Below are 26,963 nucleotides of genomic sequence, written 5' to 3'. Positions count from 1 at the left end.
AGCCAGTGGAACCACTGAGCTAAATCCCCGGCCCTTCACTCTGTTTTGTTTCGTTTGAGACATGGTCTTACCAAATTGCCCAGGCTGAGCTCTAGCTTGGGATTCCCCTGCTTTAGCCTCCCAGAAGGCTGGAATTATGGGCATGTATCACCACAGCTGGATTTCCAGCAGCTGGTTCTTATATCCTCCAAATGCCTGCGTCACCTCCCTCCAAAGACTAGTCAGCCTTCCTGAGGGACCCTTTCAAGGCTGTGCTCACCCAGCCCAGTTCTCTCAGTTCTTCCCCAGATCTTGGAGCGCAGCGTGTTCTGGCTAGGGCTGGCCTGCCCTTCAGAAAGAAGTTCAGCTCCCTCACCACGCAGCCTGGTTTCCAGTTGTCCTGCAAAAGGTACACAGCCCCAGGGGCCCTTCTGCTGCACACCTGCCCCCGCCCCATGCTTTGCCACCCCCTCAACATAAGCCCTCTGTGCTCCTGCTCCTGACATCAGTTTCCTACAAATCCCACACTGCCTCCTGTGACCCACTTAGAATCCAACTCTCTGGACTTAAAATAGAAAGCACTCAACACCAGCCTTACACTTCCTGCTACAGCTGCCCGATGAATAAAGGTTCAGTAATGACCCACCAATTCACATTGCGGGGCCACAGACCTGTCCAGCTCCTCCCAGCCCAGCTCCTATCTGTGCCCAGGCGTATAAGTGCGTGTGAGTCTCTTGGAGCGTGTGACATGTGTGGCTGTGTTCAGTGCCCCAACTCCAAAGTGACCACTTGCCCTGGGCTCCTGTGTAACCTGAGGCATTGATCTGGCCCATTGATAGCTGATTGTTTTCACACGTGACTCGCTTGCATTCCTCTAATCTCCATCCTTCTGCTCAGTTTGCATGACAAGAAGCGGCCTCAGTGGGCAGAGGTCGCTCACCTCTGACCAGGATATAATTGGAAAAAGAAGGTCATTGCCGCCTTTGCTTCTGGGGCAGATCAGCTTGCTTCCATTTGTGTCACGAGCTTTGGCCAGCACACATTCTCAGTGACATGGAGACAATGGCTGTGCCCCACGATGGAGCCCACGGAGCTTTTCCTGACAGACACACACCACAGGGCCCGCGCTGGCCTCTTCAGCAGGCGTGTGCAGTGACACACAGTGGGCACTCTCAGTGAACCCTGATGGGCCAGGGACGCTCGGGACAGTGCAGCCCAGGGACAGCCCCACAGGGGAGGCACAAAGGTTAGGAGGCCATGCTCACCGTGACACAGGCACCAGGGCCACCGCCACAGCCTCAAGGGCAGTCACCCCTGGGCCACCACAGCCACGGTGAGGAAACAGCTAGGATAGCTTCCTTCCGGGACTGCCCGCATGGGAAGGTCTCGAGCTAGCAGGGACCCCACGGAGCTGTGAGCCCCAAGGCGCACACGCCCCTTACACTGAGGTGCTGGGAGGAACCGCTTGCGTGTTGAACACCCCTCAAATACTGAGACTGGGAACCACTGAACTGCCACCCCCAGGATCCCCTCCGCGCGGGTCGGGCTGCGTCTGACTTTGGCACTGGATTCAGGCGCTGGGAGGAGGACACATCCGGGAGATGAGTGGGTCGGAAACAGGGGGAACCCAAAGAGATAAAACTGGGCCTGTGGCACTGACCCCCGTGTGGCGCGTGCACAGCGCGGCGGCGGGGACCCGGCCCCCCGCCAGGACGCCGCCGCTCGGGAACCCAGGGCGCCCGGCCCACCGCGAAGGGCCCGGGCTCCCGCGTCTCGGCTGGGCGGGAGCTCGGGAGAGGGCGGCGTCGGAGGTGACGTCCCCGGCCCTGGAGACGCGCGGCTCCGCGGGGCGAGCGCAGGGTCGCGCCGCCCCCTGGCGGCCCAGAGGCGGCGCCGAGGCCGGGAGGCGAGCGGCGCCGGGGCACGGGCTCCGCCGGGCGCGTCTCCTGGCGCCAGGGGGCGGCGGTGCGGTGCGGGACGCGGGAGCCTGTCCGCCCGGCCGTGAGCTCCGCGCCCTGCCCCGCCCCGCGGCCGCGGAGGTCGCCCGGCGGGGACAGCGCCAGTGTAATTAAAGCGGCCGGCGAGGGGTCCCCGCAGCGCCCTCCCGCCCCCCGGAGCGGGAGCCTCGGGCCGAGCGCCTGTCCTATAAATCCACATGTAATTCTCGCCTCTCCTGTTCGGCTGAGGAAAATAAACGTGTAAGGCTGTTTCTGGGAGCCCAGCTCAGGGACCGCTCTAAATTCTGCTCTTATTGAGCCGGGGCTGGAAATCACTCGGCGCGCGGCGGCGCGCGCCCCCGCGCGCGCACACGGACGGCAGGCGCCGGTATATAAATATCTCCAGCGCTCCCCATAGCCGGGCAGATTTATTCCGCTGCCAAGCCTGCAGAAAATTGACTTGTTCATGGAGGCGGCTATTGACACATCACCGGGGGGAGGGTTAGGGGAGAAAGCAGTGGAGCCGGCGCCCCTCCATTATGCGTTAATGTAATCAGCAGTGTGCGAAACGACTGCGCGGAAAATAGCATCACTGACATTTATATTAGAGGATATTGATGGCAGGAGCTGTGACCGCATCACTCTGCCTCCCGTTTCCACGGATTGACACGGGAGCCTCTTGTTGGCTCCATCCGCGCCGCCTCCCCTCCCCCCCGCCTCCGCCTCCTCCTGCGCCCAGCTCTCCCCTCCCCCAGCGCGCTCTCCCGCCCTCTTCCGATCGCTCGTTTCCGAACAACTCTTGAGCACCTACTGGGTGCCACCCCCAGGCCTCCCCCTCTCCTTGGCTCCCACCGCGCCCGGCCCCCTTCTCCCTACTCCCCAGCTCTGCCCCCTCCCCTGCCTGGCCCACGGCTGGGCCGCTGCTGTCACAGCAGATAGATAATTGAAAAATGGGCCTCACCTTTGCAGCCGGCAGGAGTGGTTCAGGCCGTCACCGCCGGGGTTGCCCACTCCATCTCAGGCCCAGGCTCCGAAAGAGATTCTGAGGAAATTGGATTTTACATGGATGTTTCATTCGCGCAAAGGCTTTAGGGTGTATAAATACAGGCAAGGAGGCCTTGGCAGCCGGAAGAGCGAGCCAAGACCGTCCTGCCTGGGGCGGAGGCTCCGGAGGCAGGTGGTTCCTGGGCCTGGCCGGGGTGCCGCTGCCCAGAGCCGCAGCCCCTCAACATCCGGACGGAAGAGGTGAGAGACCCGCAACAGCACCTCAGAATCTGCCCTGGGAAAACCGTGTATGACCGGCCGGTGCTTGGAAGCACTTAGGCCAGAAAAGAGGGAAACTGGCTGGAGAAGTTGGACCACCACTGATTCCTCTGTGAATATTACGGAAGCTTTACCTTTGAGGCATTGTGCTCAAGCTGCAGGAGTGAGCAGGCCCGGCCGCTGCCTTCAAGGGCAATCTGTTGGAGAGTGGTAACCTGGGATTCCGGGCCAGGGCTAGGAAAGCCAGAAGTGGAGAAAGTGGGAGCTTCCATTCATTCCCTAGCGCCCGCAGCTGGACGGCTTGGATGCAGAGGCACAGAGAGATTGGCCGGCTGCCGCCAGGCTCCCTCAGGCCCCACCCTTACCCTTGGGCGGGGCAGCAGAGCGCCTGGGGAACACTGGGTATCCGCGGGCATCGAGGCTGCAGGCCAGTTTACATCCAAAGTGCCCGCAGGACGGCCTGGCAAAGGTCTTGGGGGGCTATAGGGCATCAGCAGCCAAGGCAAGGCCTTGCAGAGATGTCAGGTACAAGGCGGGAGGGGCTCAGTGGAAGGCGCTGAGTGGAAGGCACAGCGGGGTGGGAGGCGGTGTGCGGAGTGTTATTCAGCTCTCCATCACTGTAGTGAAGCACCTGAGACAGTCAACCCGTAAGAGGTCTATTTTGGCTCACAGTTTTGGAGGGTCCATCTGTGATCCGTTGGCCCCTTTGCTTTGAGCCTGTGGAGAAGCAGTGTGTGGCAGGGCAAAACCACCCCCTCCTGGTTAAGAAGCAAAAAAGAAAGGGCTGGGGTGCCTCGCAGTGACAGTGCACTTGCTAGCGAGCACAAGGCCCTGGGTTCGACCCTAGCACTGTGGGGTGGGGGTGAGAAGGAAGACAGAGAGGGCGGGTCCACAGTTCCCTCTGGACCCGCATTCCCAGTGATCTGAGGACCATCCCAGTGGGTTCCATCTCTCAGTGTCCCACCACCTCCCAGGAGAGTGATACTGGGGACAAACCCTAACATATAGACCTCTGGAGACATTCAAGATTCAGACTATAGCGGGAGTGTATGCATGGGGGCCTAGGGTGAAAAACCCTTGTGTCTGAAGGGCCCCTTTCTCGTAGGAGGCCTCTACAGGGGCAGGACCTTTTGTGCACTGTTTAATCTCTGATTAGGGTCTGTGTGGCTGACGGGAGCAGCCCAAGTACTTTCTGCTCTTCAAGGGTCAGGGGTGTATGTAGCTCAGTGGTGCTACGCCTGCCTGGCAAGCGCAAGGTCCTGAGTTTGATTCCTGGTACCAGGAAAAAAAACCTTTCTATTGCTTGGAAGGAGAGCTCTTTGCAAGACATCACATGACTGAAAGTGTGGCTTGGAGGTGAGTGGACCCAGACTCAGATTTCTTCTGAGCATAGAATGGTCATCAGTGAGAGTGGGACCAGTCCTCCCCCACCGCATGGTTAGAGTCACACCATTGCTGCAGCATCTGTGGGGCAGGACAGGTGCTGGACAGATTGTGGCCATCCCTCTGGCTGCCCGCGCACATGCCTGGGAAGTGTGCTCCGGCTACAGGATGCCAGCGTTCTGGGGTAGCTGCACTCCCTCTCAGAACCCTCCATATCTGTGCTCTGACCTGTGGAGTGCATTGGTCCTGACAGATGTTACCACCTGCCCTACTTACTTGGGCCTCCCTGGCCTCTACCCTCTGCTGTCTCTCGTCTCCCTTCCTAGTGATCATCTGACACATGGACCTAGAGGTTCCGGTCTCCCTTCTAGTCGGGGTGCAGCTGCGGTGTTTGTGTCCCTCCAAAGGCCATGTTGGAACTTAGTCCTCACTGCGCTGGCTGAGGGGAAGTGACGAGGCCGTGAGAGCCCTGCCCTGGCGCGTGGGACTGAGGGCCTTGCAGAGGCTGGGGGCCTCTCTGGTCCCTTCCCTTTTCAGCCGCGGAGGGAGGACACAGCAAGAGGGGCCGGGCTGGTGGCATAGCTCAGGGGCACAGTGCTTGCCTAGTGTACTCGAGGCCCCGGTTTGATCCCCTGTGTGCATAAGTACCCGAGGGCGCACGTGTATACACACACACACACACACACACACACACACACAGCCATCCAAGAAGCAGAGAGCAAGCCTTCACCAGACACCAGTTCTGCGGACATCTTGACTGTGGACTTCCCAGCTTCCATAACTATGAGAAGCACATTTCTATTATTTATGCTGCCAGTCTAGGGTATTCTGTTATACTAAGACCTCTAGAGCAGGGTGGGGATGAGGACATGAGGGCATACATTTGAGCGACTGTGCATGCATGAGGGCCGACTTGGGCACCACACACCCAGGACATGGGGGCACCATTAATGGAGCACCATGGTCCTGCCTGCTGCCCAAGGTAAGCAATTGACATTCAGAAGGAAGACAAAGTGGCCAGGCAAGTGGCTTCCCAGGGAGGGAAGGAAGCCTGCACTCCCGGGCTCTGTGAACGTGGGCTTTGACGTCGTCTGCCCAGTAAGACACCAAGAGGACCCAGGGAAATGGGCTCAGAAGAACTGGAAACAGCCATAGAAACCTCTCGGCCATTCATCCAGACTCCGAGTCATCTGCCTTCCTGAAAGGCCGGCTGGAGGTACAGAAGGGCCTTTGGAAGGTGGGCAGCCTGTTTCTGGGGGTGAAGGAGGCCAGCAGGAGCTGGAAGGCTGACAGTCTGGTTAGAGAAGCCAAGCATTGTCAGGAGCAGCAAAGCCAGTATCAGCTTTGGGGCTGAGCCCAGTTACCTGACCTCTCTGGGCTTCAGAGTCTTCATCTGTAAAGTGAAAACATAATCTCTTTCCATTCTGCTTTCTATGACTCGAAAGTAGTGAGTGAAAGCGTTTGGAGAGTCCAACTGGGATGAAAGGAGGAAATTCAGTGCTGAAGATCCAGACTCTCCCAGGAGAGATGAGGACAGGTAATTGTGCCAGTAGGGCCAGCAATTCCTCAAAGGACTCAAGATCTGGGGCCATGAGTGTGCAGAGCAGGAATGCAGCCCTGGGGCAGAGGGAAGGCGGAGACAGTCCAGAAAGCAGTGCCTCCTGAACTGCCACAAGATCCACTTCGCAAGGCCAAAGATGATGAGTGGAAACTCCGAGTCATCAGACAGCGGTCAATCAGTTCTTTTGGAGGAGGGGTTGAGACAGGGTCTCACCATGTAGCCCTGGCTGGCGTCAAACTCACTTCGATTCTCCTGCCTCAGCCTCCCAGAGTGTTGGGATTACAGGCATGCGCCATTATGCCTGGCCAGCCGTCAGACGACAGGAAGTCTGTGTCAGGAAAATTGCACGCTTGTGCACTGTGCTTTTGCAAGGGGTGAGTGGGAGGTGAGGGTCTTTGTTCCTCAGGAAAGTTTCCTAGTTTAAGAAGGGTTAGCATCACTTCGACTATTAGGATGGAGAAGGGATCTTCGCGCCCCTAGTGGCGGAAACTGGTGGTTGGCAGAGGCAGACCCTCCTCAAGACTTGCCGTGAGCTGGGGTCGGCTAAGCGGAACAGCGGGGGCGCTCAGAGTATCGGACTCAGCCCCTGTCCATCTATCCTCCGGCAAGAGGATACAGGGCCGGCACGGGGAGCAAAAGGTGGGCTTGACGATCACCTCCAGAGAGAAGACAAGAATCCCGAGCAGCCAGAGCCGCCAGGCGGGGAAGGGAGGTGAGAAAGGAGAGAGGATGCCCGGGCCTTGGCGGGACAGGCAGAGGGGCAGATTTCCCGTCTCGTCCCAAGCCCTTGCGTCTGCCACCTTGTTTACCTCGTGTCTATTTATAGTCGCAGGCTCCAAGCCTGGCATGGGACTCTGAGATTTACGACTGCAAACCTCAAAGGGCACTGAGCTGGCAGTGAACGGATAAAGGCAGAGGAAGGCCTCCCAAGGTCAAAATTCCACCTCCCACCGCTTCAGACTTCACACCCTACTAGGTCAGGAGCAGGCAAATAAGAGGCAGCCGAGAAGCTACGGGTCACCTCTGGCTCTTCCTACCCTGAGCTTGGGATTTGAAGCAGACAGAGTCTGGTCCCGCCACCTTTGGCAGGGGCAGGGAAGCTCAGGGTGGGTGTGGCTCTCGTGGGGCCACTGCATTGTCAAGAAGGCCAGGCCAGCCTTTTGAGGGAAAGGAAGTAGAGATGAGCAGCCCAGTCTCATGCACCAAGCCACTTCCAAGCAGAAGGGAAGAGGACTCCCACCTGGAGTGTTCTGCACCCGGCTTCCCACAGGGCCTCTGGGGAGCTGCAGGGACCTCTCATCCAGGACCAGGGGGCTGGCTTCCTGGGCGCGCCCTCCTTGGCATCTGCTGGGGCCGTGCAGTCTGAGTCCTGCCCTGTGGAGGCGGCCACTGCCCAGCCTTGCCAGCCTGCTGCCCCTCTCTCCGGCCCCTGCGTGCTCTTGCCCCACCAGGTCCACTCTCTCTGCCCTCAGCTACAGTCCAGCCTGCTGTGCACCAGGCACCACACAGCATGTCCCATGCTTAGGGACCTCAAGGTGTGTGTGTGTGCGCATGTATGTGCCTGCACATGTGTATGTATATGATTGTGGTGCGCAGGATCAATAGGTGTGAACATAAACAAAGAAGGGTACCCAGAAGACTTCCTCCCTGGTGGTTTTGTGATTTTCCCTTCATCCTGGCCTGCTGGGCATAACCTGAGGACATGGGCATGGAAGGACCCCTCACAAAGCCCATGCCACCCTGCCCCGCCTCCCACCACCACCTGGGTTTCCGGCCTCTCGGAGCTGGACTAAACCTGACATGCAGGGCAGAGCAGAGCTGAGGCCAAGGGTTGCCTGGTTGACATCAACGCTAGTCCAGGCATGATGGTGCATGCCTGTGATCCCAGCACTCAGGAGGCTGAGGCAGGAGGATCACTGCAAGTTTCAGGCCAGCCCGGGCTACACAGTGAGTTCAAAAAAACAAAACAAAACAATCAGCCCTTTACTGGGTGAGGGCAGAAGAATTGGAGCCGCCATCCACTGCCTCCTGCTCGTGGGTTTGGGCATGGCCTTGGGTAAAGTCCTCTGGGAAAGGCGTTCACAGGAATGGGCTGATTCTCAGATCTGCTCCTCTCCGAACCCAGCCCAACCCAGCTTTGAGGGGGTGGTGGTGCAAGCTGTAAACCAAGCAGCCTTTTCCTTGTCTGAGGAGGGAACAGAGAACATTCCAAAGCCAGCACAGTGGTGCACCTTTGTAATCCCAGCAGTTGGGAGGCTGAGGCAGGAGGACTGCCACAAGTTAGAGGCCAGCCTGGGCTGCATAGCAAGACTCTGCCTCAAAAAAGCCAAAAAAAAAAAAAAAAAAAAGACAGGGTCTGGTCTATGCAGCCCAGGCTGGCCTCAAGCCTGTGGCAGTCCTCCTGCCTCAGCCTCCCAACTGCTGGCATCACAGGGGTGAGATACCATGTCTGGCAAAAAGAAAAAAAAAGTTTTTTAATTTAAACACCCTAGAGAACATTCCAGAGTTCTTTTTTTCTTCTTCTTTTTTGGACGGGGTCTCACTATGTATCTCAGGCTGGACTTGAACCTCGGCTGGCCTCAAACTCATCGCAATCCTCCTGCCTCAGCCTCCTGAGTGCTGGCATTACAGGTGTGCACCACCATACTTGGCTTCCAGAGTCCCTTTTGCTTACCTACTAGTCCACTTTTATGTAGTGGCTTCTGTGGGGCGACATAGGTTGGTGTGAAGATGATGTCTGTAAAGGTTGAGTTTATTTATTAGGATTTTTTTGAGGTGTGTTGAGGCTCTCGGTATGTATCTCAGGCTGGTCTTGAACTCACTGTGTAGCCCAGGCTGGCCTCAAACTCACAGCGCTCCTCCTGCCTCAGCCTCCGGAGTGCTAGGGTTACAGGTGTGTGCCACCACACCCGGCAAGCCCGAATTTATGTGTCAGTTGGGCAACGGTGGCGCACACCTGTATTCCCCACTGCTTGGGAGGCTAAGGCAGGAGGGTCACTTGAGCCCTTGACTTTGAGACCTGCCTGGGTAACAGTGAGGCCCCTTCCCCAAAAGAATGTGAAAGCGACGTGTGGGGGGGATGAACGGGAACCAGGGGAGCGAGAAGGAAGCTCGGCCTTCACCAGTGCGGGCGGCACCCTTACGGCAAACCTGTTCTGCCTCCGGCCTGTCTGCTTCGCCTCCGGCCTCGGACTCCAGACTCCCGGCTCTCGCCCCTGGGCTCAGGCGGGACCGCCCCGCTCGGGCTGAGGCCGCAGCTCCTGGGCCCGACTGTCCCGGGCCTCGGGTGCGAGCCGATCCCTGCCACCAATCTCTCATCTCTGTCTCCCTCTGTAGGGGAGCAGCGGCCGCTTGCCCTCCCCGCATGGGCAGCCGAGGACACGTGAGCCTGACCACGTGAGCGCCCAGTCACGTGCCCTGCGCGGGCCCTGACTACACCGTGCACGGTGCCCTGGTGGAAAGACCTCGCGGGAGCCCGCTGGGCCTGAGTGGCCCCCCCGCCCGTCCACGCAGCCGAACAGAGCTCCTCCCCTTCATGGAAGCCCCCTCTCCTTCAGTTCCCCGACCTTCTGCCTCCACAGCCCCTGGGCGGTCGGGACCCTGCCCTGCTCTGTCACCGTGGAGCGGCCGGTCTGGCTGGGAGGCTGGCTGCGTGCGGTCGCCACGTTCTGTTCCTGTCCTCTCCCGCCCTGTGGGTGCGCACAGCCCGCTTCCCGCGCAGGAGGGAGGACCAGGCCCGGTACACCCGGGTCCCCTGGGGGTCAGGTCACCCCTGGGGCTGCAGAGATGGAGACTTGTGAAGGCCCCTAAGAGGGGAAAGCCATTTTCTCAGTCTGGAAACGGCCCTGCCAGTGTGGCACTCGGCCTGGTTGGAAGTTGGGGGTCGGTCTTGGGAAGATCATAGGCAGATGGGGGTGGGGGTGCACGTCAAGAGGACTGATGTCTCCCTGCTGGCAGCCCCAGTTAGGAAACTGGAAGGAAGCTGGGGCTCCAAAGTTCCTACCCCAGGCCAGGCAGCACCTCCTGGGCAGGGATGAAGGCAGCTGAGGACAGACCCGTCTTGGTTTGAGGGTGATCTTGTCTAAAAGAAAGGCAAGGGTGAACAGGTCGTTCGAGGACAAGGAGGGCCAAAAAGGCAGACCCCCGTCTCGTCCTTGTAGTGAGCCTCTTTTTATACCCTCCTTTTGAGACCGGTCTCTCTAAGTCCCTAAGCCTCAGATTTACAACCCTCCTGCCTCAGCCTCCCAGAGTCCTGGGAGAGGCCACATCACTACACCCGGCAAGGAGACCATCTTGTCCTCTTACTGGGCAGAATGGCTGAGAGAATGGTGCGCCCAAACCCTGGAGCGGAGCTGAGAGCCCCGCAGGAAAGACCCGTCAGTGGCCAGGACAGTCACCAGAGGGCTGGGGCGGGGTACTGGGCTGCTTCCCATCTCTCATCCTGTGCCTGCTTTTGGCTCCAAGAAAGCAGGGACCCCGAGAGGCAGAATCTGAGGTGGGCCAGTACTTGCCACACCATGTGACCCAGCCTGTTTGGCAGACCCCCAGGGAAGGGGACGCAGTGGGGAAGGGCTTCAGTCACTGATGTCACTGCCTCACACTGCCCACCAGCCCGGCTCCCAGGGCCCAGTCCGGCCTCATCCTGTGGCGCCCCAGGCTCACCTGCCTGCCCCCCCCCCCCACAGATTTGCCCCCAGATTAAGGGTTCCCGCCCCCGCTGCTCCTGTCTGCATTCCTCCAGATTGCTGGCTGGGAAAACCTCTCCACTTTCCTGCCCCCGACCAGGACTTCTGAGGGACTCCCTCTGCAGCACGAGATGTCACTGTCTTGCTATTAAGACGTCTTTCCCACCCTGCCTCTGCCTGCCTCCCTAGACAGCGCTCCAGAGCTGCTGAGACGAATCCCCAGCTCTGCGGCTCTGGCCTGTGTCCTTGGTAATTGAGATGTGTCCCTGACCGTGTGTGGGGGGGGGGGGGAGGCGGCGGTGGCTGCCCTCGCCGCCCCTCGCCCCTCGGGCTTGGGCTCAGCCCACCCCACTGTGCTGCCGCAGGGGTGAGGAGGAGAGAGCTGGGGATGCTGCCTCAGCCCAGCCCAGCCACTGCCTCCAGCTGTGCCTCCCCTCCCTGCTTCATCTCGGGCACAAATCACACGGTGACAGCCCCATCCAACCTTTGGGGAAGGGTTTGTAAATGTGTCTTCCTTAGCCCTGATCTCCAAATTGTTCCTTTTATTGCATTTGTCACGGTGAAGATTAAAGTCCCTGGGTGGCCTGCACCGCAAATCACAGAGTCTGCTCAGAGAGCACTGCAGGTTGGAAACCAGCAGAGGGGCCTGGGCCCTGTTACACAGACACACTCCCAGGAGTGGCGTGGACTTGTGCTTCCAAGCTGGAAGGCCCACCCTGGTGTTGTCACACTGAGGCGCTGGCCCCCTCTGTTGGCAGCTGTGGCCTCTTCCTCCACGTGGTCTTCCAGGAACCTCTGGCCGTGCGTTTGTAGTCGCTGCCTTGCAGACTGGCTGTCCTGGTCCAGCCTGTCTCTTCCGCTGGGCAAGGGCAAGCTGTGTCGGCAGGAGCGCGGATTCTAATGTCCCTCCCATCTCTGGCCACACTGGCCTCTGGGTCTCATCCCGTGGCTTTCAATGGGGCAAGGGCTGCTCAGGCCAGAGCTCCCCCGGCATCCACATTCCAGTCCCAGGAGCACAGCTGACCTTTCCCTGCTGTCTTTCTTCTCTGTGGGACACAATTGGGTACAGAGTGGGCACAGTTGAGGATCCAGGGGACAAAAGCTTCCTGTACACAACCCGGGAAGCAGCGCCTTTCCTGCCTTGGCGAGGTGAGCTTCCTGCCTGTCGCTCATGCACATTCATAACATTCAAATTTATGCTGTAATCTCCGCCGCTCCATATGTATGAGCCTGTGATGGGTGTTTGGGTTTATGGGATGCACCCAGCCTCCGTTGCCTCACCCGCCCACTGCCTCCAACCACTGCAAAGATGCTCGTACATAATTGACATCGGCAGATTCTTTCATTATACAAGATTTAGCATCTGCTCGGGGATCGCTCCGCTCCTCACTCACTATAGATGACTTTTCCCCGAGTTTCCTATTATCAATTCAAATTAGCCCCATTTCCCCACCCGACCAGTGCAGCATTTACACTTGACAGTGAGGAAACAGCAAGGCTATAATGGGCTCCTCAATTATGTAGGCCCAGTTAGACCAGGACCTAGGAGGCCTCCACAGGGGTGTGCTGGGGCGGGGTCAGGCAGGAGCTCCGTGTTCCCTTTGCCGTGAGGAGCCCCTCCCCAGATTTGCTTGACAGGAGAGCCCAGTGGGTGACTAGCAATGAACCAAAGAGGCCGCTCTAGTCCCAGCCTGGGCCCCCTAAGATGCCTCTATCGAAAGGTGAGTCTCCATGAAGATACGAGGTGGTGCCCTTGGATCCCAGAGATCCGCAAGAGACTCAAATCAAGCTCCTGAGCCCGAGAAAGCAAGAGACCCCGAAATGGAGAGAAGCTGGAAAGCCCCAGGGCCTTAGAGATGAGGCAGGGCCTTGGGAGAAGAGGCCACCGAGCCCTGGGCCTGGGGAGGCCCCCCCTCCAGCCCCAGGCCATGTGGGCTGTGCAGAGCCGGAATTGGGTCAGCGATTGCCTACCCGCTGCTCTGACTCAGCCAGGCCCAGCCTCCTGCAGTGACTCTGAGCCCAGTGGCTATTCAGGAGCCTTGGACCCTTCTCAGCCCTCTAAGAGGCCCAAGTACAGAGGGAGAAACTTCAGGTCAGCCTGAGGCCCCAACTCCAGAGTGCAGCCAGCTCAGCTCCTCCCCGCCCTGTGCTTCTCCAGTGGCCACTCCACTCCTCCCTTCCCCGACCCCCCTTGCCCTCCCTTCTCCAGGGCTGTGCCCGGGGGGAGGGGCAGGCAGGCAGGGGTCGGGGGGCTCTGGGATTACAAGAGACTTTCCCATGCTTGGCCTCAGCAGAATCAACGAATTCCTCCATCTGATTGGATTTACCCTAAGTCGCAGGCATGCGGGACCTTCTTTCCCTCAGCAACAGCTGGAAACAGCCCTAAATATGATTAATTAATGCTGTAAAAAGCCCCGGACACAATTAAGATTTATGTGTGTGTGTGTGTCTGTGTATATGTCTGTGTGCGCACGTGCGTGCGTCAGCACGTGCTGGGGGACCAGCGCAGCAGAGTGGATCACCAACCCACCCTGGAGTCTCCAGGGGAGCCGACGACATTTCCTCAGGGACCTCCCTTGGGCATCCACCCAGGCAGGGTCACTCTCACCGCCTCGGGCTTCGCAGAGGAGCCCCGTGGGCCCAGCGCCTGCTGTCCTGGCTGTCTCTCAGGGTGGGTGGCGCTCTGGGGCAGGTGAGGCGTCTCTCTTCTCCAGCACAGGCGGAAGGCTCTCTGCCAACCCCACTTCCTCTTGCTGGGTCATTCTATGGGTGGAAGAAAAGCACAGTGTTGCAGCAATCCCAGGTGGGTTGAGAGGCCTGGGAGCCCTGAAAGGGAGCAGCCAGGCTCCGGTCCTCAGCGCGTCTCACTACCCTGGAGGACAAGTGTCTCGAGACAGGACAGGCCCCCAACTGGCCTCTGGGCCTGGAGGGAACAGGTAAAGCCCAGTTTGGTGGCTCTGTGTGGTCGGTGCGCGCTCCCTCAGGTGCAGCCCCTCGGGCCTCGACTTCATGGTCTCGAGCAGGAGGGCGGGAGCACAGACGGCTCCAGTGAAGCGCCCAAAGATCAGTTCTCAAAAATCTTTGAGTACCGGCACCCAGGGAGGCTGAGGCAGGAGGACTGCAAGTTGAGTCCCTCTCTCAAACTAAAAACTAAAACGAAAGGACTGAGGATGTAGCACAGAGGTAGAGCACCCTTGGGCTCAATCCCCAGTACCAGAAGAAAACAAAAATCTTCGAAAGAGTAGGGGAGTTTAATGTATTTTCTTTTGCGCCTTGCACCTGTCTGACCTGTCGCTGCATTGCTGAAATGATTAAGCCCAGGAAGAGGTCTCCTCGGTTCCAGCACTGGTGGCTAAAGATGGAATGAGCTAGAAGAAATGTGGAGAGCCCCTTGGGCCTTCTGGGGTCACTGACTTGGGTGTTGGAGATTCTGCTCAATGCCTGGCGGGTGGGAGGAACCAGGATGTGAGGATGCCTGCAATTCTCGGGAGAGGTCCCCACACATCCTGATGTGTTCACCAGGGTGGGCTTGAAGCTCAACCATCAGAGTCCCACTCCCCGATTCCAGCCACAGGGTGTGGACACTCCTGGTCAGGAAGACTGTCGGCCTTGCCTGGAGCCAGGGAACTGTCAATGGCTCTTTGTGCACCAGGAGATTTTAGGAGCTTCTGGGGGAGGCTTGAGTTCCTAACTGGTGCCTGAGCAGAGGAGCTGGGCGTGGAGGGTTGGGGGAAAGGCGTGTTTCCCTCCGCCCTGGAGACCTGGAGCAGCAGGAGCAGCCCTGGGGCTCCACCCCAGCCCTTCTGCTCCACGCACTCCACGTGGGGAGGGGAGAGCAGCGGCAGGGTGGGGGCTGGGCACGGCAGGTGTGGCCCGTGCAGAGCACAGAGCAGCCCAAGAGCTGGGCAGTGGGCAGAGGACAGCAGGCATCGAGCATCCGCGTCTGTGCTTTCCACAGGGCCCTCTGTGCCTTCGGGGCTCTGGCGTTGCTGAACACACAGGAGGCTCCTTGCATCTTCTGGGTCAGCGGGTCCCCGCACACGGAATGTCTCTACCCCGCGTCAGTTCTTGGCAAGGGACAGGTGTGTCAACAGCAAGAACAGGAAACAAGGGCCGGGAATTTAGCTCAGTGGTTTTGCCGCCTGCTGTGCAAGCACAAGGACCCGAGTTCGACTCCCAGTACCAAAAAAAAAAAAAAACTTAAAAAAAAAGAACAGGAAACAGGGAGCTGACCACAGGCCAGAGTGGGCCCGCCTGGGCATTTGGCCTGCTGAGCACAGGGGGAAACGAACACGAGCGCCACGTCTGTGCTTGTGCTTCTGAAGTGCAGCCACCGCTCCACACCCCCTGCCCTTGCCCATGTGTGTGCCTGCCTGGCACTGAGGAGAGGGTAGCTGCCATGCCCCTCCACGAGAGATTTGCTCACAGGTTGGCTCCTGAACCAGTAAACTCTTTCAGAGACGAAAGCTGGCCCTGTAGGGTTGAGGCGTGCAGTCGGGAACATCTCAGCAAGGCAAGGAAACGGGTCCGTCGTTCTGTGGAGAGCACTGGGACAGAGGTGAGACTGCACCCCAGGCTGACTCCAGAACCCCTGTTTTACACCCTGCCTCTTTCTCTCACCAGTGGGTCCTGAACTGAGGCACACAGGAGAGCTGGAGGGAGACCCGAGGCAGGGGCCCCGTGTCACAACTTCCAACTGCTGTCTCCCGGACACCGGCCTCTGCCAGAGGGTGGGGGCTAGGCCAGACCCCAGGCCAGGACGGACGGCAGGGCAGACGCTGCTCAGGCAGCACTGGTGGCCACACAGGTGTCACCACCAGGCCTCCTCTTTCTACACGGCAGCTTGGAAGCCATTCACCTGGAAGCTTCAGAGAGCTGGCTGGGAACATGTGGGGCTTGGTCTGGGGCCGAGGAGAGGCTTATCTGTAGGGCCTGCTTCACCCTTGCATCGCTTTCCAGAACCCTCAGCCAACCTTGCCAGGTCAGGCCCCCATGAGGGAGAAGCCAGCCCGAGACCAGCTCTGTCCCTGGCCTGCCAGGGCAACAGAATCCTTTTATCTGACACCTGGGAAGCCTAGGATAGAGACAGGAGGAAAGGGTGACTGAGGGAATATGAGAGGGTGATATTTATTACGTGCTTACTCTGAGTCTGACAGTGGACTGGGCTTTTTCTTCTTTTCCCAGTGTGGGCAATGGAAGCCAGAGCCTCACACAGGGTAGGATGTCAGTATCACTACTTTCTATTACTCAGATAAGGACACTGAGGTTAAAAACTGGGTCAGAGCCATAAAACTACCAAGCGGTAAATCTGGCTCTTTGCACTCAGCAGCAGTGCCTTCCTCAGTAAATTAATACAAAACCAGAGACCAGCCCGGAGTGGTGGCACACGCCTGTGATCCCAGCACTCTAGAAGGCTGAGGCAGGAGGATCCCACGTTGGAGCCCACCCAGGCTGGGCAATTTAGTAGAACTGTCTCAAAATAAAATATAAAGAGCTGGGGAAGTAGCTCAGGGCAAAAGTCCCGGGTTCAACCAGGCATGCAGTGCACGCCTTTAACCCCAGCCCTCAGGGGTTGAGGCCAGCTGGAGCCCAGCCTGGGCTGCACAGTGAGACCCTGTCTCAAAAAAAGTCTTGGATTCAACCTGAGTATCACAAAGCAAACAAACAAAAACACTGAAATATTGAGATTGCTCAAGGTTGCCAGATTTAGCAAATAAAAATACAGGATGCCCTGTTAAATTTGAACTTCAGGGCCAGGGATTTAGCTCAGTGGCGCCGCACCTGCCAGGCAAGCGCAAGGTCCTGAGTTCGATCCCCGGTACCAAAAAAATTAAGAATAAAAAATAAATTTGAACTTCAGATAAACAAGCAAGTTTTTTCAAGAGCATAAGTATATCTCAGATATTGTGTAGGATATACTTATACCCAGAATTTACTTGTTTGTCTGAAATTTGAGTTTCAGCGAGTAGCCCTGTGTTTGCCTGGCTGCTCTAGGCTGGAGTCACAGCCAGGTCCAGCGCGCCGCCCCCAGGAAGGTGTGAATGAAACAGGCCTCGAGTAGAGGACTGGGCCCTGCCAGGTGCTGGGCTGCCCCACAGCCCCCTTCCTGAGTGGGCCAGGCCAGAGGCTGCCCCTCCCGCTGGCTGCGCTGGGCCTCCGAGATCCGGACAGTGCCTCGGTCAGCAGACTGGGCTCTGTCACCTGGTGGGGATCTCCCAGAGCGTGAGGCGAGAGCACGGGGAAGCCAGGAAATGGGCATTGTGAAGACAGTCTGAAGCTCAAGCTCTGACCCCAGAAGACGGCGAAGACTCCCATCCTCCTGGGTGTGGCTCCAACAGATTCTCCGCCCCTGCCTGTGAGGCTCCAGCGCCTCCTGTTTCCCTTCTTTCCAACCCTGGGCTTCAGGGGTCTGGAGGGGAGGCGGAGGGTGGCTCCTCACCCCTTTGTCCCCAGCTCTGGCCCACCCCCCGCAGGCCACCTGCCTTGGTTCCCTCTGGCTCCACAGCTGAGCTCTGCTGGCTCCAGCGCCTGCTCCAGCACCCGCTCAGGCTCTGCTCCCATGGGGCTCCAGACCCCACTCCCACCGGCTCGCTGGCTGGCTTGCTCGGGGCATCTCTCTACTGAAGAATTATGTTGCATAAAGCAGCACCACCATCTTGAACTGGCAGTGAACTTTGCTTTCTACATATAAATACAGATAGCAATCACGCCCCAATCAGCGCTAGGCTTCAGGGCATCATCTCAGCAACTCTAACTTTCCCATTACGATAATGTGATTTTCACTCAGTCTGTAATATCTCCAGCCATGAATAAAGCAACTGGCTCTTCTGTCTCTCCGCCCTCCCCTCCCAGCCTCCTGTCTCCTTTCTTCCCTCTCTCCCTCGGTCTCTCTCTGCAACCCCTCCTGGTAACTGTCTCCATCTCGGTGTCTGCAGCCCTGAGCGCCCAACCTTCCTCTCCCAGTCTGTCTCTCCCTCACCCCCTGGGACTCACATTCCCTAAGTCCCATGGGGGCATTGGCTGTGCAGCTCTGCCATCATCTGCCTTTGCCTGAAGGTGAGAGTCTCTGTGGGTGGGGGTGGGACTTGCTGGGCTTCCCAGAGGGTGAGGGGATTGGGAGGGGAGGCTGGCATCGGATGCTTCCCTCTGCTGCCCTCTGCCCTCTGCCCTTAGGTGCTAGGTTGCCCTGCAAGGCCTCCATCAGGAACGCCCCAGATGGAGGCAGACCCTGGGGACCCAGCGGGGAGGGCCCCAGACGCTCTGGTTTTCTGGATGCTGGGGGCGCAAACCCAGCCGGGTTGCAAGTGCCAGACTTGTGAGTCCAGGAGGTGGCGAGGGGAGCTCCAGAGAGGCCTGGGGAAGGGGTGCCGGCCCGCTCTGGCCCACCCGAGGGAGGCACTGGGGCAGGAGCTGCCTCTGGCAGAACGTGGCCGGGAGGCCTCTGTAGGCTGGATCCCTGGAGAGCACCTGTCAGAGCCCCGGGGAGGTCTGGGCCGTGGACAGCCCAGGCTGGTCACGGTGCCGGTGGGGGTGTGCTCCAGGCATTCACTTACCCCCACCTGGACTGCACCCCAGCTCTTTCCTGGTTAGCTTTGGCACCTTGGACAACGCGCCTAACTTCTCAAGTGTCCTCGTCTACGAAATGGGTGGAATAACAGCAACTACCTACCGAGTGAAATAGTGGATGTAAAGTGCACAGCACGGAGCTTGGCGTACTGTCAAATGTCAGCTGCTGGATTGCTACCAGCAGCTATTGAAGAATGACCTGCTCTGAGGCTAAGAAGGATGCTATGGAGTCTACGAGCCTGGGTTTAGATTCACACTGTCTGGAGTCTGAATCCTGGATTAGTTGCTTAACAGCTTCGTGGGCGTGGGAGAGACACAGGCTCTTTGGGACAGTTTTCGCTGCTACAGCAGGAACAATGGGAGTCCCTAGCTTGGGTTGCTGAGAGGCCAGCTCAGGGTGACCTACCCCGTGTAGGGATATGACCGGCAATAGGGAGGGTAGGGGCCCTGTGCATCCAGCTGTGGACAGGGCACCGAGCCCTGGACCCCCTGCAGACCTCTGGGCCCCGCCTTCTGGTGACCTGCTCCTCAGCTGTCCGAGCTTCCTCCTGTGTGGGATGAGGGCTCTCTCAACTTCCCCAGCCGTGTGAACTCACCTTGCCAGCTGCAGCCTCCCTGGCGGAGGGGGGGCTACTGCCCAGCCCCTTCCCTGGGTCCAGAGAAGGCGACGACTCCCGAACCTGCTCTCTTAGGCAGGGTGACAATGTCCAGCCCCCCCCGCCCGCCCCGTCCTTCCTCTCCTTTTCCTGAGACAGGGTCTTGCTCCATAGCCCAGGCTGGCCTCGAAGTCACAATTCTCCCGGCCCGGGCTTCTGGGTGCTGGGATCACAGGCATGTGCCACTGGGCCTGGCTAGAAGGTGGTACTTGAATGTGCTCCCCTAGGCAGGGGGACCAATCAACCCAACGCCCTCATTCTGTCCCGTTCTGTTTTGCTAGGAGTTTGCCTGCTTGCCTTTAGTCCTCTTGGTTCCTCTCTGTAGGCTCCCCTGGTGGATTCCAACCTGATCTCGCATGAGAGGGAGAAGGCTCTGCTGCCTTGGCCAGGCCAGGAAGGAGCCTGGGTGTTGTGCTTTTCAGAGCTCCAGTTCTGGGGCAAAGAGAGCCATGTCACGGGGGCAGGCCCAGGGAGAGGACCTGGGGGCACGGTATCTGGCCAGAGGTGATTTGGGTCTCTTCCCTCGCAGTTAGCCTCTCTGTCTTGGCTACAGGAGGAAAGACGCTTCCCTCTGAGTCCAGTCTCAATCCAAGTCCAGAGCCTTGAGCCAAAGCATTCTTTGTTTTGGTACCGGGGATCAAACTCAGGTCCTTGCGCTTGCGCAGCGGGCGGTGAAGCCACTGAGCTAAGTCCCCGGCCCCAGAACCAAAGCATTCTTAACAAGCGCATTTGCCAAGGGAGCTGGAGTGGGTGAATCACTGCAGGACTTGAGTCTGACCTCCTCTCTGCGCCTTTCTCTCTCCTCCGGGAGGAGGAAGGTGTGGGCCAGGTCTGCCAGGAGACCACAGTCCGAGCCAGGGAGGAGGCAGAAGTGAGAGCTGAGTGTGACGTGACAGGGATACCGGCAGTGGGCGCGGGGAGGGGAGGGAAGAAGCAGGGAGAACCGCACGGGAGCACACAGCTTTGGAAGGGAGGCTGTGGGCAGGACCAGGTAGTCAAGAGCCAAGCCCCAGAGTCGGGCTTTTACCTTGTGAGCTGGGCCATGAGGGCTTCTGCAGTGCAGTGATTAAAACTGCCTCCGAGGACAAGGCAGAGAGCGGGTGAAGGGAGCAGCCAAAAAGCCCAAGGCTGGAAGACAGTCGAGGAGGACCTTACCCCCATGTGGGCAAGAGACAGAGAGGGTGTTACACGCCGCACAAGGCCCTAGGCCTGGTCCCAGCGCTGCACCCAAGGACAGACAGACGGACACAAAGAAGCCTGGAGATGTAGCTCAGCGTGTGCTTACACACACAGGGCTGTGGGTTCTGCCCCCAGCACCAGTAAATAACACACAGGCCGAGGGAGGCCCGGATGGGGGGGACACAGGGGCAGGCTTGAGAGTGTGCGGGAGCCGGTGGGGTTTTGCGGCTGGCTGAGAGAGACGATGCCTCAGCAGGTGCTTGGCCAAGTGGCGTGGTGGTGACAGAGGACAGAAGCAGGGAGGTGGACGGACAGAGTGGGACCCTGAGCCCCGACTGGGACACAACTGGGCTGCGTCTCAACAAAGACAGGCAGGGGGCTCGGAGGACAGCGGGACGGGACAACTGCACACTTAGAAACTAAGGTGTTGGGGACTGGCTGGGGGTGAGGCTCCGTGTACAGTGTGTGCTTAGCATGCATGACGCCCTGGGTTTGATCCCCAGTGCTGCAAAATGAATTGAAAAAATTAAGCAAGATATCTGAGAGTCGGAAATGATTGTGCATTGTTTGTGAGAGAAGATTTGTCAGGGTGCATGGATTTGAGGGTCCCCAGCAGACAGATAGTGGTTAGGGTCACAGGAAGGAGACAGGGACTTGGGAAAGACAAGGGAAGCCTCCAGCCTGGGCACCGGCTCAGGCCCCCCCCAAGCAGGTCTGAGTCCTGGGCGTAAGCGAAGTTCTGTTGGCTGACACGGAGAAGGCAGGAGGGCAGAGGGATGGGCGAGCAGGGGCTTCTGAGAGGGGATGATCAGGGTGTTGGGGAGGACGGAGGAGGGGGTTTCAAGCCGGGAGGCTACATACATAGCACGATGCAGAGTGACGGACAGCTTGGCTCCTCCGGGGTGCCCGTGCCCTCCCACAGGCAGGCGGAAGCTCATCCCTGTCTGGAAGGTAGGGTAACTGAGGCACAGGGAGGCTGAGGGAGGCCAATTCGCATCCGCAACAATGGGGACTCACAGCAGGCGGGCGCCCCAGGGTCTGGGTCTGTGTGGTGCCCTGGCCTGGCAAGGCTGCAACCGCAGCAGCAGCTGTGGGCTCCGTGGCTGTCTCCTCCTCTCCCTCCCTGTCCCTTTCTCTCCCGGTGTCCTCATTGCCCGCTCTTCTCCCAGCCACAGGGCTAGGTGGGCTGGTCCCCCCACACCGTGGCTTCCGGCAGCCTGAGCAGAGCCCAGCTGACCAGGGCCTCTGAAGTCTCTGGACCTTGGGAGACAGTAGGGAGTGGAAAGAGCTTCCAGAGAAACGGAGGCCCAGCCCTGCAGGAAGATGTCTCCTGGATGCAGAGGTGGAGGCAGACCTGGAGGAAGGGCCTGCGATCTGTGTGTGACCCAGCCTCTGGCCTGGAGCAGTGGATCTCAGCTCGTGGCTCCGGGAGCACAGCGAGGCCGCTGCCTCCGGAAGCAAGGTCAAGTCGGGTTGCCCGGGCACGGCCGGGCGAAGCTCCCTCCCCAGCTGATTCCCACGTGGAGCCGGGGTGGGGAACCCCCTAAGAAGGGCCTGGAAAAGAGCGGAAAGATCCTCTGAACCCTAACTCGCCGCTGCCTTTTGGGGTGGTCTTGGGCCATCTGGCCTCATGAACCCTGTTTCTATACATCTGTGAAATGGGCATCCAGATCCTACCTGCTCACACAGATTGTCAGGCTCAGGCAGGGTGTCAGGTGGGAGGGGTTCTGCTGATCACACAATGACCCCATTTTATTAAGTAGGTAGGGAATTATGTGTAAGGGAGGTGGAATTAACCTATTGAGTAAGTAAAAAAGGAAGAACAGGGCCGGGGATGTAGCTCAGCGGTTCCGGCACCTGCCTCGAAAGTGCAAGGTCCTGAGTTTGATCCCCAGTACCAAAAAGAAAAGGGGGAAGAACAACAACTAAGCACATGTTCATCTTGCACAGGTGGGTGCACTTGAGTGAATGTGTACACGCACACACACATACACGAACTCCTCAGAGAGCTGCTGGGTAAGCCCTGAAAGCAAAGCAGTGGTTTTTTAGACATGAGCGTTTATGTTTTTAGCCTTCAGAATATGCCATTAAAATACGGAGAGATGAACTGGGGTGTGTGTGTGTGTGTGTGTGTGTGTGTGTGTGTGTGTGAGAGTGTGTGTTTAAATGATTGCTAAAGTGCAGCATCATTTGAGCTCGCCTGTCAGCCTATCAGAAACGTCATCTATAACCTTCACTGTTTGCAGTTTAATCTCCCCTGCCTCCCCGCGGGCCCTGTTCTGACATTTTAAACCCCATAAATGACAGTAGTGCTCTAAGCCATTTTGAAAAAAGCCAAGCATTTGGAAAAACACACGCACAGAGCTAGTCCCTGAATCCCCTTCCCCTGAGCACACATGCACGCACCTCGGAAGTGGAGTCTCACACAGCTGCACACCCTGTGCGGCTGGTCTGGAGCCACTACAGACCCTGACCCTGGCCAAACAACACGCAGTGGCTGGAGTGGACGCAGACGTGAGGATGGGCCCTCCAGTCCCATCTGCCCCTCTCATGTTCTGTCCATTCCTCTGTTCCTCAGCCTGGAAAGGAAAGGAAAGAACCCAGGTGGAATAGCTGACTGTTATGCTGAGAGTTTGTTATTTCCCGTGGCTTTTACTTAGAAAACAAGGGGTGTGGGGCCGGGGATTTAGCACAATGGCACCACGCCTGCCTCACAAGCGCAAGGTCCTGAGTTCAGTCCCTGGTACAGCAAAAAAAAAAAAAAAAAAAAGAAAAAGAAAACAAGGGGTGACAAGGGAGGCTGAGGGGCCCAGAGTTCAGGGGTAGGGCTCAGTGTTCTCTTGGAAAAGCCACGAGTAGAGAGGATGACAAGCAAAGTGTGCCCCACCCTACCAGCAGTTAGAGAGCATACATCTGAGGAAGAATGAGAAGGGAAACAGATACTCTGGTGAGGGCTGGACATGGGAGCGGAGCAGGGAAGGGCGAGCGAGGTACCGGATGTGGACTGTGAGCCCAAGAGCACAGGGCCGGTCAGCTCCTGAGGTTTCCCTGGGTCAGCGATGGCAAACCTTTCAGAGACTGAGTGCCAAACTGCAACCCAAGGCCCTTCTTTATCGCAAAGCACCAACCATGCGGTGAAACCTGAACAGCCGATGTCAGGCGCTGGGGAGAAGCTGGTGTCTCGCTTGCGTTTCCTGGCTGCGTGCCGGGGGTTCCCCACCACAGACCTGGCCTGTGTAGGTCTGCATCGTGGCACGGGTGTGTCAGTCCTGCAGAATGGCTGGATGGCTGGAAGTGTGGGCACCGGAGTAAGCTGGAAGGGGAGTGAGTGTGCAAGCATGTGCATGTGTGCGATGCGGATGGGGCTGGTCAAGGACGTCTCTCAGGAGACTTCCTGTCTGGTGCTGGAAGAGAGGCTGCACCTGAGCTGCTATGGGCGTGTTCCCGGGTACACAGCTGATTTCCCCCACCTTGGACTCTGACTTTGCAGCAAGATCTTCCCACTCAAGGACAAGAAAGAGTCCCAAGTAATGCAGGAATGGTAGGTGTGAAGAATAGGTTTAACCTTGCAGTCCTGGCTACAACCCTGCAAGATGAGCGATCTGGCGCTATGCCAAAGCATTTTCCTGAGCTGGCAAACCTTTCTCTTTGCTGGCGCACACGCACCGCAGAGGAAAGGGGCTCTGGGGGACCTGTGTGCTCCTGTGGCAGCGCTGCTCCGATGGCTCTTCCTCCCACCACTGCAAGTCATCAGCACTCCAAGGAACTCAGTTCCAAGGCAACCAGTTAGTGTCAGGAAGTGAGGGCTGGGCTGCCAAGCAAGGCAGGAGGTGGGTGAGAAACTCTCCCGTCTCTGGCTCCAGCACAGCATCTTCGGCCTCGAGGGCAAAGCCCCAGAAGGAGAGGCGATGCTCCCCTGAGGGGCACAGTTCTGGGTCCGGCCCAGGAGCAGGCACAGTCCGGAGCCTCACTCTCAGGCCCAGCCTCCGCTGGCCTCGGCCTTCCAAACTGCCCCCAGGCTGTGGGCCTGCAGCAGACAGCAGGAGCGCAGTGAAGAGTTCCGCTGCTGGGGCTCTGCCCGTGTCTCCCTGGCCCTTGGAGGAGAGAGCTCAGGCTGCGCAGACGGAAGGACGACCTGTGGACAAGGCCCAGAACAAAGTCTTGGCTCAAAGTGGAGGCCTTCTGTGAGAGGCTGGAAAGACGGGAGAGGGTGTGTGCTTTCAGTTAAAGAGCAGGGAGCCAACTAGCAACACACATGGAGAGTAGGAGGGAAAATCCAGTGGGCATGCAGCTCATTGATTTTTTTTTTTCATTTTAATTTTTTGGGGGGAGGGGGGATACTGGGGATCGAACTCAGGTCCTTGTGCTTGCGCAGCAGGCAGTGAAACTACTGGGCTAAATCCCCAGCCCCTGAATTTTTATTTTTTTGAGACATGACCTCGCTAAGTAGCCCAGGCTGGCCTCAAACTCGAAGCAATCCTCCTGCCTCAGCCTCCTGAGTGCTGGGAGCATAGGCATGCACCACCATGCCCGGCCCAACTCAGCTCATTGATTTTTGCTTATGGCAGAGGGTGGGATGTGGGCAACTTCGGTTGAAACCTGTAAATCCTCTGGGACATAGCTAGGCCTGCTGAGCAACAAGTTCAGCCGCTTTGGGAGGATTATTCTAACCAGATCATAAGAGCCAAAGTGCAAAAGACCTTGTCCTGGGCTCAGCATTCACTCGCTGTATACTGTGGCCGAAGTCCCTGACCCATTGAACTAGGCCCTGCCAGGAAGATGGAGGGACCACCTGCAATCTCTCTCTCAGTTCCCCGTGGTTGAGGCTCTGTGGTCTTTGCGGTAGGCAGTAGGCGTTGGCGGACAGGGCAGGCCACGCCCCCAGAGTAGGTCTAGCAGCCCTGATATGGAGAGTTCCGGGCAGCAGCTCCGCTGGGAGCAGGACAGACAAAGCGAGGAGCTGGGTGGTGCGCAGACCCTACGGGGCCTTGGGGGCTGTCCCAAGCTGGGGAAGGTGGGCTTCTCGGGAGGTTGCTGAGAGGGGCCGCTCCCTGAGCTCAGGCAGCACAGGCAGGAGAAGCTAAGGGTACCCTGGGAGGGGCCTGGAGGGGAGCCCGCTGGCTATTCCCAGACAGTCAGGGTGCAGAGACTGTGCCCAGCCTCCGAGGGCTGGCGGAGCTCCCCCAGGCCCGAAGCCCCTCCCTGCTGAAGTACTGCAGAGACTGTGACCTCAGTCCCTCCAAGCAGAGGCCACAGTGCAGGTGGCTCTGGCCCCAAAAGACGCTTTCTTGACATGTGTTGGACAGACAAAAAGACAAGGGACTTTGAGGAGATTATGCTGTCTGCTGATGCCTGGCCTTGAGTCGTCAAGGAAGGGAAGCCAAGAGAGTCTCCCTGGGGGCTTCTGGGAGAGCCAGAGTGGTTAGCAGGGGCCTAGCCATGGTCAGCCTCCCTGGGAGCCTGGAGCCACCACTGCCTCAGCACTGGGCATAAGACGACTGCTGAGGGGTGAACAGAAGTGAGGGGGGCGGACCTGATGACAGAGATGGGGGCCTGGCTCTCACCCCTTCCCTCCGAAAGAGACTGAAGGAAGAAGGTCCCCAGTCAGGGCCTGTTCCTAGGCCCCTGGGGCTAAGCCACTTTGGTCCCATTGAAGACGGGGTCATCGCTGAGCCTTGTGGTGGGGCTGGGGCGGGAGAAGTGAGTACAGAGAACCCACTCTTCTCCCTGGCCTTCTCTTGGAGACGCTGGGCCCACACCATTTTTGTTCTTATTTCTCTCAACTCTCTCTGGCTAGAGGCAGGAAAGGAAGCCGGAGCCACCAAGAGGGAGGGACCCAGGGGTGGTAGAGGCGGAGGGACAGGAAGCAGATGGCGGCTTCAGGGTCTGCGCTGGGGACCCCTGGCTTTCTTGCCCACTTCTCAGGGGCCACGGCCTCTGGCCAGGAGACCTTGATTAGACAGGGATCATTTTTTGTTTTCTGTTCAGCTCTGCCACAGTGCCCCTCCCCACATACACACTTCCCTTCATGACCTTGTGACTCCTCCATTAGGACTCTTTTCTTCTTGCTTCAAGAAAGAGCCAGGCAGGAGGGCCCGGGACAGGGCGGGTGGCAGGCAGGCGAGAGGCTGAGCCAATTGCCTCGTCTGCGAGGTGCAAAGCAATCAGTGGAGCCGCTGTTGAGCGGGTCACTCAGTAGTGTGCACATCAGGGTGAAATCTTTTCCACTCCTCGACAAACCCCTAGTGAAAGACAATCAGCCTCGCTGTCACCGAGCTAATTCTGTCTATATAAAAGCAGTAATGAAATTCACGGCAGGATTACCCTCTCCATCCAATGGGCCAGCGTCGTGGTGACATATCTCTCTTATTGCCCGAATGTAACACACCATCTAATTTACGTCGTGTAGCGAGCAGGAATGAAATGTTCATAAAGAATTGCTGCATCTCGTCACCTTAACTGCGGCCCGGGGCTCTGAGGCATCTGTCAGGGAGAGGAGCAGGAGGAGGGGGGGGCGGGGCTCAGGGAGCAGCGCTGGGGGCAGGCGCTTCTGCGCTTCTGCGGGGTGGTTGTTTCTTAATAGGGTGAAGGGAGACAGGGAGGGAGGGGGCGTGGGAGGGCCTTGGGAGGCAGGGAACGTGGGGAGGGATGCAGGCTCTGTGGGGAGTGCTGGCCGACTGCGAAGGTCAGGCCGAGAGCCCGCAAGGCGTGCTGGGCCTGGGCGAGCGGGCTTGGGAGGGTCCCTGGGAAATGG

General features: G+C 58.4%; 1 long non-coding RNA gene across 2 annotated transcripts in view; it reads right to left on the bottom strand.

The window, feature by feature from the left end:
• The window catches only part of LOC147825500 (uncharacterized), a 42,432-nt gene extending 38,704 nt beyond the window's left edge, over positions 1-3,728 (bottom strand). Inside the window, exons 1-2 of one of the 2 annotated variants that reach the window (XR_015440670.1) lie at positions 3,314-3,728; positions 2,878-2,958 (exon numbers count right to left, since the gene is read on the bottom strand). This is a non-coding gene — a long non-coding RNA (uncharacterized LOC147825500). The remainder of the gene's footprint in view (positions 1-2,877; positions 2,959-3,313) is intronic. The other variant, XR_015440671.1, reaches the window with a different exon arrangement.
• Between the last annotated feature and the right edge of the window lie 23,235 nt (positions 3,729-26,963).

The sequence above is a fragment of the Heterocephalus glaber genome, unplaced genomic scaffold (assembly GCF_053883595.1).
Source record: "Heterocephalus glaber isolate CG9 unplaced genomic scaffold, H.glaber_assembly_v1.0 deba00001498, whole genome shotgun sequence".
Lineage (NCBI taxonomy): Eukaryota > Metazoa > Chordata > Mammalia > Rodentia > Bathyergidae > Heterocephalus > Heterocephalus glaber.
The sequence above is the reverse complement of the archived record's forward strand: the minus strand, read 5'-3'. Positions and strand labels throughout refer to the sequence as shown.